We start from the raw sequence: 14,579 nt of genomic DNA, 5'->3' as shown, positions 1-14,579 counted from the left end.
TCCCCCAAGCAGCGCCAGTCTCATGTGAGTGCTGGGCTCAGTGCCCCAAGGTGACAGCCACCCTGGCTGTCCTGGGTGTCCTCAGACTGCTCTGAGCTTTCCCAGCTCGCACAGCAGGAAGACAATTTGAGTAATGCCACAGGGAGGGCAGCAGCATGCCGTCAGGATCACCCCACAGCTGCCAGCAGCTCCATCCTGTTGGCCACATCACCCTCCTGTGCCATGTGCGGGGGAAAATGGGGATGCTCTCCCATTGGAGAGCCAGGGGACATCTCAGTGCCATCAGCACTGCCTGTGGCACTTCTGAACAGCACTGTGACCTGAGCAGATGCCCAGGCTGGAGCTGGACTGGCACACTGGATCTGCTGCAGACCACTGTCCTGACCACCCCTTCCCCTCCAGCAATGCCAGGAGGGGCAGATGGCACCTCCCACTACATCCCAAGCCCAGCTCACAGGACCCTGCATCCCCAAGCTTTGATTTGCTTCCCAAAAACAGCGTAGGGTGTCAGCTGGGGAAACTGAGGCAGGGCACTGGGAGGGAAGGGGGGGCAAGGGGTTGGGCTGTGCTCCCAAGGTGGGGAGGCAGGGGGAGGGACCTGCAACAGGGATGAGGAATGCACTCGCCTGGGCAGGAAATTGTTGGGCTCGGTGAGCACAGGAGCCGCCTTCTAAGAAAACAAGCGCTGGCCGAAAGGCAGCGGGGGCAAAACGCAGACAGGGGGAGGAGGAAGCCGGCTCAGGGGGCAGGAATGCCAGTGATGGGCAGGTGTGCTAATCCCATACTGGGCATAGCAGCTCCTTGACCCAGCACAGCCAGGAGAGGAGCAGGGTGGTAGCCCAGGGGGACAGCAGCCCCTCTCCACGCTTGGCCTGGCTGTACCTCAGTTTCCCTAACCTTAAAAGCCAGCAGCAGCCACACTGTGCCCAGTTCCCTGTGCTGAGGCTGCCACTGCCCATCCAGTACACTGCCTGCTCTGCTGCAGGTCCCCAGAGATGCCTGGTGGGACTCCAGTCAGGTGCACGGCCACAGGGACACTGCTGGGTCCTTCCTGTTTCAGTTATGGGACAATGCAGCACAAAAGGCTGACTGGATCTTAGCACTGCTTGGAAACTCCACTGGCATGTAATACAATATCTGGCAGGGGTGTCTATGGCTTTATCTGCAACAGATCAGGTTGGAGCAAAACCTTCTGAGACAGCATCTGGAAGTGGTTTAACCTTCGCCAAGTTTTGCATGAAATACCAATTTTCCACCCCTTTCATTTAGTTTATTGAAATTAGGAGGGGAAGCTCCCCCTCCCTCTTCCTACCACTCCCCCACCCCCGGTTTCTCCTTGGAGGCAGCTTAGCTTCTCACGTTGTTGCTGGAAAATCCAACGACATCATGGCACGGGGTCCCCAGCATGAATGGGTGTGGGGCACAGGGCTGTCAGGTTGTGCCATCCCGGTGCCAACACAGAGGTTGCTGTAGATTGGTTGCAAAGCTGGCACTTTCCCCCCGCACTGTGTCCCTGGCTCTGCTGTACAGGTGTGCCAAGTTGTGAGCACTCACAACTGGGAGCTGGGAGATAGGAGCGGCTCTGCACAACACAGAGCTGGATTCTGTGCTCAGCTTCAATCTCTTCTTGGGGAAACAGATGAACTCCCCATGTGCTCACCCTGAAATCTTCCTTTAGGATTTGTCACCTGACACAGGGAGGGGATGGATCAGGCACACAGCCTGAAGCTCTGCTGTCTCCAGCCGCCTGCCAGCCCAGTCCTAGTGCCCTGAGGCTGCAGCACATGTGTTGTTTGCAGGGGACCAGCAGGTGTTTGTAGGATGGAGCTGGCACACTGGTCATGGGAACACATTTGCATGTGTTTGCACACACAGGGTAGGGTTTGGTGGCAGGAGCTTCTCATCGCTGGCACAAACAGAAGCAGTATGTTGTCTTTTGGGAGCATGGATGGGGACAGGCAACCAGCCCTGCTACCAGCAGGAACGAGGTTCAGAGTGGCAATGAGTCAACATCCCGTGGCAAGGTGGGGTGTGCTGGAAAGGTGAGAGCCGCAGTGGACCAGCAAGGAACACAGCAGCCCTTTGGGTGTCACATGCATCCCATGGTGCGCCCAGGGCTGGCTCAGCAAGAGGCAACCAGGCCATTTGCCAGCCTGCAGCTGCCCCCAGCGCAGGTGACCACAGCACCAGGACAGCTTTTGTGTCCTCTGCGCGTCCGAACACCATCTGTCCCCTCCTGGCCACTGTGGGGCTGCTGCCAAGGCTCAACTACACATCGTGCTGCTCCACTCCTGCAGCAGGAGCTGGGGGAGCAGGGGCTCAGCACGGGGCTCAGCGGTGTCCCCATGGCTGGGCCATGCTGTCACCTGGCCACAGAAGCAAGAGCCTGTCCTACTGGAGTGTGTGGTCCCAGTGTGACTTCAAGAGCCTCCTCTCCCTCTGCCATCACCTGGGTCCCAGCTTTGCCAGCAGTCCCCTGTATCCCTGAGGAGGGAAAGGAGGACATTATATCCCCTACATTTCAGCTGGCATGGGGCCACATGGAGCCCGGCTGCCAGGCAGAGAGAAGAGGGGATGCTGAGCCAAGAGTGAGGGAAAAGGTGCAGGGGAGGAAGCATGTGTGTGCTCAGGGTGTATCCATCCATCCCCTGACCACAAGGGATGCAGGATGGTGTTGTCCCCATGTGCCAGCAGGGCTGGGCTGGCCAGGAGCAGGGCAGAGCAGTGAATGCACTGCACTGAATGTGGGTGGAAGGGGATTCAGGAGCCATCCCAAACTCCACCACACACTGCTGCCTGTGTGGCCAGCTGTGCCCCTGCCAAGTGACTGTGGTCTGAGCCATGGTGCGGGATGTGACCCATGGGAGGAGCCCTTGCACACCCAACCCAGACACTGTGTCAGGTGTTTCAGGTGGTGGGACTTGTTTGCATCACTACTGCCAATGTCAGGACAGTCCTCAGCCCCGCTGCCAATATCCACCTGGCTGTGGAGGAGGAAGTCCTCAGGGACCCCCAAGAAACCCTCACTGCCTCAGAGTGGGGATTTATAGCAAGAACCAGCCTCGCTTTATCTGGATTTCAGCTGCTGCCCAAATCCCCAGCCCAGGCTCCAGGCCCTGGCCTCCAGCATCCCCATGGTCCCTCCTACATCTCTGCAAGGGTCACATGTCCCATTCTGGGCTTGATCAGGCGCCACAGCATCCCACGAGGGCCTGGGGACCCTTGTGTAGGGTCCATCTGTGCTGGCATGGAAGTGTGCAGGCAGGAGATCCCCTACATCCAACCACTCCACCATGCTTTCTCCTGTGCTCTCAGTGACAGATCTGTCCCTTGTCCCAGCATCATCATAGCAGCCAGCCCCAGTCTGAGATTCTCCGTCCTCAGCTCCTCCAGTCCCAGTCACACCTATTTAATTAAAGATGAGAAACGATCTCATTAAATCAGTGCTGAGCTGTGTGTGCAAACTGCTCTGACAGCTTACGACTGGCTCATTTCCACCACGGTTCACCCTTTTTTTTCTTTCTTTTTTGGCTCGGTTTCCAAAGAAAATGAGGTTGGTGCAACCACGGTGTCTGTGGGTATGTCTCACTTTCCAGCTCTGAGACTTGAAGACACCAACTGATTGCATCCAAATTCAGAGAAGGAAGGAGAATTTGAAGATGCTCTTTCCCACATGTGCCATGTGAGGAAAGGAGCAGGATGCAGCAGGATCCATAAATGGTCAGTTTGTGGCTCACTGCTCTCCAGCTCTGAGAACTATTTCCTCTCTTCTATTCAAAATTTTGTCCAGATCAATGCTGCTGAGATTGATTCCCTGTGGGAGCAATTCAGGACAAAACCCAAATTTTGAACATTTTTCCCACTCAGTAACAATGACCAAGAAAGAGGAAACAGCAACCACAGAGTGGCAGCACAAAACCTGACTAGTGCCAGGGAGATGTGCCACACCACTGTCCAGAGGAGGCATCTCTGGACATCCCATAAATCCCGCCAATAAATCAATAGTGCAGGTGTTTTCTAGCTTGAGTCTTTCCTACGGGACAGTTTCAACCAAACCCAGGTGGCAGATGACAGCTACACGGGGATGCAGAAGACTTGATCACAGCCCCCAAGCCCCCTGTGCTCAGCACTGACCCAATGGGGCTCAGTGTTCCTGCAGTATCCAGGGTGCAGTGAGCAGGAGCATCGACAGCAATGCACCACGGTGTCACCCAGCAGTGCTGCCAGGTGCCAGCACTGCCCTGCTCACCACTTGGCCACCCTCCCCAGCCCCCCCTCACCCCCTTCTTGGCCGTGTGCTATCTGGAACAGGTGCGCATCGCTCCCCCCTCGCCCCCCACCTCTGCCCTTTTTTTAATTAGCCGATAAAGAATGCGTCCTTTTGAAGCAGATAGGGGATTCCTCACATCCCTGGCATTGCTGGGCTGCCTGGCGGTAACCCTATTCCAGTTGAAAGCTTTCTGTGCCGGCCCACGGCAGCGGGGCCCCAACTCTCACCACACCTGCAGGCCAGCCCTGCTCTGCCCCCTCGGCCACTCACGCAATTACCCGACGTGATGATTAACGGGGGTACCTCCCTGCCAGCAGCACACTGCCCTCATCCCGAGGTGCAGGTGGCGTGGGACCCCCCCGTCCCTCCCTGGCTGTGCCACGGTGCTGCATTTCCCTTGTCCCTGCACTTCCCATAAATGGGGCACTGGGCCTGCCTGGGGCAAAGCCCAAATGCTCAGCTGTTTTTGCTGCTCCCTCCAGCCCTCAGGGTGCGTTCTGGAAAGAGAGAACCTAGGCAAGGAGGCTTGCATCCTGCAGAAAGATTTTCTGCTCCCAGGTCACAGCAGCCTGGAAGTCTTTGGTCCAGTTCAGGACAAGGCTGCAAAGCCTGCACATCCTTACTGCATTCCTATGCATGTCCTACATCTCAGTGCACAATCCTCACTGCATCCCAATGCAACCCCTCACTGCATCCCAATGCATCCCCTCGCTGCATCCCAGTCCATCCCCTCACTCCATCCCAATGCATATCCTCTTGTATCCAAAAGTGCAGCCTCCTGCACCCCAATAAACATCCTCCTACATCCCAGTGCACGTTCTCACTGCATCCCACTGCACATACTTACTGCATCCCATCCTCAGTGTGTGTCCTCCTGCATCCCAGTGCACATCCTCACTGAATCCCAATGCGCATCCTCCTGCATCCCAATGCACATCACCCCTGCATCCCAATGCCTGCCTTGCTGCAGAGCCGTGTGCTGGCAGCCCTGCAGCATGCCGGCGTGCTGAGGCAGCGTGTCAGCACAGCACGGCTCCTATCCCCATGTGCTGCACGTTATATTGCGGAACCAGTAAAAATTATTTCGGCATGTTCCTGTGTGGTCTGAAGCAATGCCCCAGCCTGAGATAACCTAAGCACAGGAAGCCCTGGGCTGGGCTTTAAATCTTGCTCCCTTCACCATGTCCCAGCTAGAGACCCCCGAGTGCCTCACCCCTCACGTGCCCTCCGTGCTGGGGAGGGGCTCAGGGACACCAGGAGTGACCCCCACTGGGCCGAGCCCTCGCACCACCACAGTGACAGCATTCAGAGCCCACTTTAAATCAATTGCTGCGCCCTGGCAGCTCTGTTTCCACGGTCCCATGTTATTCTTTCATTCAGTCATGGGGAGAATGACTCTGTTTTCCTTCGGCAGTTTTGGTTCTTTTTCCCTTTTCTTTCTTTCTTCCTTTCTTTCTCAAGGCGAAGGATGGCGTCAGAGCGAATATTCATTTCCACGGTTCCAGCTCATTGAGAACAATACGAGCAGTAAACAGAGGGCAGCATTCCTCAGGAATGTGAAGCACTCGCCTGTGGTTTAAAATTACTAATTTTTTTACAGGCAAGAATATATATTTTTAGAGACTTTTAAGGACAAGCCAAGTTCTGCTCCCCCACATTGCTCTCCAGCACCCCTACCCACAGTTGCACATTGGGAGTTTCCCAAGGCATGAGGGGCAGTGGATGGCCCAGCAAGCCAGGGCTGATGACCACAGGGCTGGATGGGGAGACTCCGGTCACCGCCTGAATCCGGAGCTTGGAGGTGTCAGAAATAGGAAAAAAAAATGCAGCTTCATGTGTATCAATCACTCTCTCTTGCTGGGTAAAGCAAAATGTGCCTCAGGACCACAGCACCTGGTGGAACAGGGATGGTGCAGGCAGCCCTCGCAGGGATGGCGGCCATCCTGGCACTGTGCAGCAGCACCCCGAGCAGTCAGGTGCTGGCCTCCTGCTCCAGCCGAGACCTCCATGGCTGCTCCACTCCCCGAGCATCCCACAGAGCCTCCCCCAAGTACCACCAGAGTCAGCTGAGGACGTTTGGGCTCACAGCTCCACTTCTGAAAGAAGCAGAAGAGGGAAGCATTGTTTTACTGAGAGAAATTGCTTTCACATCCCTGCCCCAACAGGCATGCACGCATCCTGCCCCTGAGCTGATGAGCTCCAGATCTGAGTGCTCTGGCTCAATGAAGACCCCGGTCTCTTGGCCCCACACCCCTCGCATGGCCCTGTGCTGACCCCAACCTTTCCACAGGGCCACGCATCCCCAAAGCAAACACAGAGCTGCTCGCGGGGAGCAGCTGCAGTTTCCCCATCTGGATCCTCTTTGCAGCTCTCTCCCCAACACACTGCTGATCACGAGGAGGCTGAGCAGAAACATCCTGGCCCTTTCTCTTTGCTCCATGCTTCCCCTACTGCTGGCAGTGCCCTCTGCTGAGAGAGGGAATCTGGGGCACCGCAGCCCTGTGCACTGAGACCAGCCTGGACCTGGAGACCACGCAGCCTCTGAAGGGTGCAGTTTGCTTCTATGGTCCTTTTACGACAGTCAAACTGCTTGAAAAGTCACAAACCATGAAGGAATATGGCAAAATCTCCATAAATCAAGTAAAAGGCATAGACATAAAACTGGGAAGACATTTGCCTTTTATTGTCTCCTCGGACAGGCTTAGCATTTAAAGGCTTTTATCTCCTTTTTACGGCTTTTAGAGTGGGCTCCAAGCCAACAGGTACTTCGTGTCCTTGCTCTGTGTTAAATTGCATCATGTAAAAACGAGGCTTGGGAACAAATCATGAGCTGAGAGAACAGTTCTTCTTCGGTGAAGCAGAAAGCTGCAGTAGAGCCCAGAGCCACACTGCGCAGTGCAGCAGGAAGAGTGGGCAGGGATGTGGCAGGGGACACGCAGCCACCAGATGTGAGGATGCAGGGCCAGGGTGTCCCCAGGTTCCCCCAGGGTTGGGGCAGCAGTGAGGGGGGTCCACAGCAGCAAGGGGTGACCATAGCAATGAAGGATAACCACAGCAGCAAGGGATGTCCATTGCAGCAAGGGATGCCTGCAGCAGATTTGCCCAGCCGGTCAGAGTGCAGCCCCTTCGAGGGGTGAGCATTGCACTGGGATGACCCACAGCTTCAGGACAGGCTGTTCGTGACACAGGGCTGTTAGCTCCATAGCAGGCAGTGAATTGAATGTGCTTTTTGTGATGCTTCCTGCTGATACCAGGCACAGGCTCTCGGGATGACACGGCTCTGCTCTCCAACCCAGCGCCCGGTCGCTCACCCCACATCTGCCCTGTGACATGCCCTGCCCTCACCTGCCCCTGGGACTTCTCCTGCTGTGGATTACGATGCTGCACACAGGCCAGGAGCCGGACACGCAGCAGTGGCCAGTTAGGAAGAGAACGCTGTCTGAAGTCAGGAGGACCAACATGAAATGTGTCCTCTGAAGGGCTGAAAGCCCACTTCGGCATTATCCAGCCAACCTGGGCTCTCCTGTGAGGCCTGCAGAAACCCAGGGTTGCGAGCACACCCAGGCACTCACAGAGGTTAAAACTGCAACCACTGCCTTCCCAGAGCTCTCCCCATGCTGGCAGCATTAGCACTGCATCTCCCAGCACTGCCCAGGCTGGGGCAGATATCATCTGGAGTGGGGAAACAGGAGGGATGCAGAGCTTCTGCCCCTCTGTGGATACCCTGCATGCAGCTGGGGGAACGGGGATGGCCTGCGGAGGGCAGCGGCAAGCAGAGGGTTAACGGCATCCTTCCCACCCAGCGTACGCTGTGTGCCAGTCCTCCAGCCATGTGTTTGAAATCCTTTCTGCTATCTCCTGAAAATATTTACAGTACATGCAGATAAATTAGCTGCAGCGCTTATTACGTCTCCCTGGAAATATATACAGCAGTTAAAGATGTTTAAAAAAATAGCCGAAAGCCGTCTCTTTACTATATCTGGAAGATATTTCACAGCGAGGGGAATTTACAGGGCCGGGTGGCAGGGAAATCGCATTTATTTTCACTCGAGTAGAGAAAGTTAAAGGACCCTTCAGCTGAGTTTATTTTCATCTCTGCTCGCGAGACGAGGGCCAAGCCATGCTCAGGGAGGAGCTCAGCCCCACGGCTCAGGGCACAGCTGAGCCTGCTTGCTCCCCAGCAGCACAGCCCTCACGCTTCCCCACAGCCCTCACAGCTTCCATATGCTATCCCATGCCCAGGCTGCAGGCATACTCCTCCAGAAGTCCCCTACAAGAGGGTGCAAGGTTGTTGGGGAATGCATCTCCACCCCAAGCAGCACCTGTGTCCCAGTGCCTGGAGGTCACTGAAGCCCTGGGGATGGAATCCACGGCTCTCAGTCCTTCTCTCTGCACTGCTCCCACAGCTGAGGCACCTGCCAGCAGGGCACTGATGGCCCAGCTTCTCCAACACATCCTCTGGCTCGAGGGTGCTGACCCGATGTCGAGTGACGACGTCTTCTGTGCCACTGGCATCGAGCTGCTGGCCTTGACGTAAAAGGTTTTGGGAAGCCATTTGCTAATTCCCCTGAGTCACCCGCTCCCTCCGGCTGTTTTGAAATTCATATCTAATGAGTGGTTTGGGTGAAGGAATTCTGCAAAGATGCAAACAATCCCTTTGCCAAAATAAAGAGAGCCAGAGCTGGGCTTATAAACATATAAATCATTTCTAGTTTTTAGTTTGCAAACAAGATACTTGTTTCTTCATGTGGATTTTGGGGAGAGCGGGGAGAAAGTGCTGGGCCACTGGGGAACAGGCAGTGACCATAACCAGGGAGTAGCAGCCCCAGGGCCATCCCTGCCTGCCCCCAGGTCGGGCACTGGCTCCACTGCACTCCTGAGGTCTCTATGGGAAGGAGTCCTCAAGCAGTGACCTGCATGAAGGTAACTTGTCCAACAGCTGGTGTTAGAGCAAGGGATCATAGAATCACAAAATCACAGAATGGCCTGGGTTGAAAAGGACCACAGTGCTCATCCAGTTCCAACCCCCTGCTGTGTGCAGGTCGCCAACCAGCAGCCCAGGCTGCCCAGAGCCACATCCAGCCTGGCCTTGAATGCCTGCAGGGATGGGGCATCCACAGCCTCCTTGGGCAACCTGTTCCAGTGCCTCACCACCCTCTGAGTGAAAAGCTTCCTCCTAATATCCAACCTAAACCTCCCCTGTCTCAGTTTAACACCATTCCCCATTGTCCTATCACACTACCCACCCTCGTAAACAGCCGTTCCTCTTCCAGTTTATATGCTCCCTAATGTGGAAGTGGTGGGGTGGGGATGTGGTGCTCCAGGCCAGGCAGAGCAGCAATATCCTTGCCCTGCAGGCAGGAAGGTGCCAGACAGGCCAGCAGGCACCAGGAGGTGGCGGCAGGGTTGGGAGGGAAGTGAGTGATGCCAACCAGCATCACACGGCCCCACAGTTTGGCTCTGAACCATCGTGAGCACTCTGACAGCCTTCTCTCCAACACCTGTTGGCAATTTCATTGCTGGGTGCCCAGCACCCATCACTGCCAAGGAGCTGCCCAGCAGCCCCAGCTTCTGCTCCTGCCAGCACCTCTGTGCCCGTGGCAGTGATGGAGTAGAGAGCACGGGGGGCAGCAGCAGAGGGGCCACACTCACAGTCTCCAACCCCTCCAGCACCGTGGGTTTGGGCAGTTTGCACATCACTGCTGGTGTCCATCAGGGCAGAGGGTGATGGTTAAACTCTCTGCTTCATTATATATATGTTATTCAGGCTGGTTTGTTGAGGGACAAGAGAAAAAGGTTGTAGGGCACTCGAAATGACACTGAACGCAGCACAGCAGAAGGGAGCTCACCTGTCTGCATGCTGCCTCAGGGCAAGCACTTGGGAAACCACGGCTTCCGTCAGATCCCATGGGCTCAGCAAGCACAGCCACTGCCACATCATGCAGCCATGAAGATTAATCTGGGAAGCCAGCACTGCCATGCTGCTGTGGGATTCAAGCAAAGAGCAGCATCAGGGAAGAAGCACCAACATTCCAAGATGTCCCCTGGTGCCACTGGGGTGGGAAATGCAGGGGGGAACCTGCACCTCCGAGCAGGGCCCACTTCCATGGTCAGCGTGTGCTGAGTGCATTTTTTCCCAAATAAAGTGTTCTGACTTGGTCAAATTTGAGTATATTCCAGGGACACGAGACAAATCTCAGCCTCTCTCCCTTCCCTACTTGCCAAATTTCAAGCTCTTGCTTCAAAAGGCAGAATTTTAAAACAAAATAAGGACAAATGCTTTGTCTCCTAATACCCTCACTCTTGGAAACAGCCCAGCACTATGGATAAGATTTTTCCCCCAAAATTTAATAAGAAGCCACAACCCACCCTGAAATATTACCACCCAGCCTGGAATGGTTTGGCAAAGGCAGCATTTGACACCAGGAAGCACCAAGCATCCTTAAAACTCAGGAGCATCTCCAGCTCCCTCCGCAAGCACATGGAGCCTGTCTGCAGCACGCTCACTGCACTCACTTTATTTATAGGACGCTGCGTATGCGCCTTGTCCTTCCAGGGGCTCTTTCTCCCTTTTTTTTGGCTTGCGGAAGCCGGGCAGATAACTAAAGCTGTTCCTCACTTTCACAGCAGATAAGCTAATTGTCGGATGTGCCCTTTGAGATAAGCAGATCCCGGGTTTACGAGGGAACATGTGTTCTTGGGAAGTGCCGTCACCGAGCCCTGATGCAGGCGATAACCCACGGGCGTGCAGACTCCCTCCCTGGGAAGCACAGGGCCTTCCTTCCAGCCTACCCTTGGCCGTGGCACTTGGGCTGGGCCGTGTACACAGGAGCAGCACTGCGGCACATTTTTGGGAGGTTCCCATACCTCCCAGCTTTGCCACCCCTGAGCGAGGAGATGCCGTGGTACAGACCCTGCAGTTTGTCTGGTCAGCCCAGGAGGCACTTGAAGTGTGTGCCAAGCCATCCCCCTGTGCACCATGCCTCATCTCTGCCTGCTGGTAGGTGGGGGAATAAAGCCCCGAAAAGTTTATAGTCAGGCAAAGGCAGAGCACTACAGCCTAATGCCTATTGAAACCCATGACAAAAACTCAGTGACTTTATGAGGGTCAGGCCAGGCCAGCAGTGCCAATGACTCCCTGGAGGGACTGCTGGGAGGTTAGTTCACGCTGTGAAGCAGAGCCACACGGGCCCATCAGCAGTGTGGCAACAGTGCCCAGCTCCCAGTGCCAGGGATGCTGTGTCCAGCCCCAGCATCACCGCCCACAGCCATGCCCACAGGAGCTGCACACTGGAGGCACCCCACACCTTGCATCCTATCGTCCCTGTCCCCATCAGCTCTCCAGGCCACGGTGAGGCCTCGCTCCCTCGCCCCCCAGTGGGAGAGCCACCCTCCAATGTCCCTTCCTTCCCTCCCCCCAAACAGCCATCACTCACCAGGCTTTGATTATGGCCACAAAGGAGCCTTGGAGGAACCACGGGGAAGCTGGAGGGAGGCAGGCAGATGATGAAAGAGCTGTCAAATGGGATTAAACAGTAACCGTCTCCCCTACCGCTGGGCAGAGGGAAGGGGGACAGATTGTACTGGATTGTAATGCATGAGCCCTCCTGCTGCTGGAGCCTGCCAGGCCCGTCCCCTGCAGGCTGCCAGCTGGGCCCTGCTGTGGGCAATGGGACAGCAGGATCCGTCCCTGGGGCTGAGGATGGAGAGCTGGGGCTGAGGGAGCAGGGTGGAGGAAGGGTCAGCAAGGAGGAGCTGCCCTGGCCTTGGGTGGGCAAGATGCAGGACGCACACCAGGGATGCTCCCTCTCCTCGTATCCTCCTGCAGGCACTGAGCACTGCAGCAATGGGCCCTGCAGCACCGAGAGCAGGGCTGGGATGTCACAGTGAGCAGAGCCATCCCACGTGCAGCCCTTGCTCTGATTGTCCCAGGTCTTGGCCTTCCCAGGGGTGAGCAGAACATCGGTACCAGCATGTGGCACACAGCTCCCTGTGCATCATGGTGCCACCAGCCCTGGGCTCTGTGCTGGTCCCTCTGCAGGAGCAAAAGCATTCATGCATCAGGGGCTGCAGCAGTCATGGGGGACATTGGCACAGACCTCACCATCCCAGCACAGGATGCATCAGCAGTCCTACGAGCCTTGGACAAGGAATCCTCCACCAAAACCACCGCAACCTCACTTTTGTGCCCTCCCAAGCAACTCCACCATCCCCTCCTGGGGCCACGTCTCAGTTGCATTAAGTGACACAGAACGGCAGCCCTTCCCTGGTGGCCACACAGAGCCAGCAGTGGAGGTGCAGGGTGAGCAGGGAGGGCCGGGTCCCCACGGGCAGGGGGCACAGGACACCCCTACCCCAGCACCACCACCCTTGGCTTCCCAAGGCACAGAGAGAGGCCCCACACAGCCCCTGCCCCCCACCACCCAGCCCTGCTCCGCGTGGAGCCCCCAGACCCCCCTCACCCCTCGCACCAAGTCCTCACCACCCACTCCGCCAGCGCAGCTCCAGTTTCTCACAGCACCCTCTTTTCTGAGCCATTCGTCACGGCCCCCTGCACAAAAGCCAGAGAGAGAAAGAAACAAGGAGTAGGAAAAGGAAGGAAGATAAAAAAGGGAGAGAGAGAGAGCGCGAGCAAGAACGAAAGAAAGAGGGAGGACAAAGCGTGAAAGGACCCAGGTCTGTCGCTGAGCGAGCGCAAAAGGGGAGGAGGGGAAATTATTAAATAAATGAAGCACCTCGGCAGTTTGGGGGGCAATGGAAGACAGGCCGACCACAGCTGAATGTTAAATGCCTGCCACACAATCAGTCCCATTTTGTGAAGAGAGGAAGCTCTGTCCAAAGACCCTCATGTTTATTCATGCGGAGCCCCGCTGGCCCCTCCCACCCCATTGTCTTTGGGTATCAATCACGGCGGCCTTTATTTGGGGGCATCTGTCTGGCCCGATGAATGGCGGGGTGATGAGCGGGGCTGCGGGGCTGGGAGCAGCCGTGGGGCTGTCCCCTCTCCCTGCTGGCCCTCCTGCAATGGCAGTGCATGAGGACACATCCATCCCTCCGGGTGGGCGGCCCGCCATGGAAACACCGCGTCCCATGTCCCCGATGCACCAGGCACGGCTGGGAAGGTGGCAATCTTTCTCCTCTTGGTGAGCTGGAGCAGCAGGGGCCCCACAGCAGCCTGGAGTGGTCTCAGAGCACCGGTCAGCCCAGCTGTGTGCAGAGCCACTCATGCCACGGAAATCTGGATGGCTCTCTGCCACTGGGGCCAGTGTAGGATGGGGACATGGGTGAGCAGGGCTGGCACAGAGGGGTTGGCTTTCCTTCACCTGGTGCTTGGGGCAGTCTGTGCACAGCACAACACTTGTGCTGGGAATGGCTGTGGGAGGCAGCAGCAGGGCTGGTCTGCAGACAAAGTCATCACAAGATCACCTGATGGGAAGTTGAAGCTCATCAAATTCAACCTTGAAACAGCAGCCACCAGGAAACAGAAAAGAAGGACAGCAGAACAGGCCAGGCAGGGGCCCCATCCCAGACACTGCTGTCACCCAGCTGCAGGGTCCAGGTCCCACACTCAGTGGCTGGGAAGCATAGGGTCCCCTGCTGGGCAGCACTGGGAGCCCCAGCTGGCCACGGTGTAGAAGCAGACGGGTGCTTGGCAGGGAACAGCAGGTGCCTCAGCATGAGGGCCAGCATTCAGGGCAGTGGCACAGGTCCCCACGGCACCCAGCACGCACAGTCCCCTCCTGCATGGCAGCAACAGCCAGTGTGTGTGACGCTGAGCCCCACAGTTGGGGAGTGTTGAATCCGTGCCTCCCCACCACAGCTCATGCCCAGCAGCTGGATGAAGCTGGCTCAGCAGACTGCATGTGAGTTCTATCCAAGAAAACATTTTTGGAAGGGCATTTTGTCATTGGTATGAAAGCTGCCTCGCAGCCATGTCACAGCTCACAGCACAGCTGCCAGCTGCACTCCCTTGCCTCTCTGCCATCCCCAAACCTGGGCAGAAGGTACCACTGCCATCCACCCCAGCCCCTCTACTCAACCCCTGCGCCACACCTTGCCCTTGGCCATTCACCTCGCTGCAGAGATGGGGAGATGACATCCCCAGCCTTGGGGCCCCACTGGCCCCACACAGGCACCTCCAGGGGAGGGCAGGAGGAGGAGGAGGATGTCCAGACCTTGGCTTAGCAGAAGCAAAGGGATGAGGACATTGGGTGACAAGCTGGTGGCCTTCAGAAATCTCTCCGCTCAGGTTCCACGGGAGAGGGCTCAGCTGGGGAAGACAACCATGGACAAGACGATAGCACGCAGA

At 56.6% G+C, this 14,579-nt stretch overlaps 1 long non-coding RNA gene across 6 annotated transcripts; it reads right to left on the bottom strand.

The window, feature by feature from the left end:
* Positions 1–5,877: 5,877 nt before the first annotated feature.
* Positions 5,878–13,091, bottom strand: LOC149915724 (uncharacterized). Of its 6 annotated transcripts, none has more exons than XR_016471711.1 (5): positions 13,006–13,091; positions 12,742–12,821; positions 11,707–11,755; positions 10,120–10,254; positions 8,299–8,797 (listed from the first exon to the last, which is right to left on the bottom strand). It is a non-coding gene; the product is annotated as an uncharacterized LOC149915724 (long non-coding RNA). The 6 variants fall into 6 exon arrangements; XR_016471712.1 differs by having other exon boundaries at positions 11,707–11,785; positions 12,753–12,821; XR_016471709.1 differs by lacking the exons at positions 8,299–8,797; positions 13,006–13,091 and adding an exon at positions 5,878–6,366 and having other exon boundaries at positions 12,742–12,977.
* Between the last annotated feature and the right edge of the window lie 1,488 nt (positions 13,092–14,579).

Source organism: Phasianus colchicus, chromosome 16, assembly GCF_987193195.1.
Source record: "Phasianus colchicus chromosome 16, bPhaCol1.hap1.1, whole genome shotgun sequence".
Taxonomy (NCBI): Eukaryota; Metazoa; Chordata; class Aves; order Galliformes; family Phasianidae; genus Phasianus; species Phasianus colchicus.
Note: the sequence above shows the minus strand (reverse complement) of the source record. Positions and strands in the feature narration are given on the sequence as shown.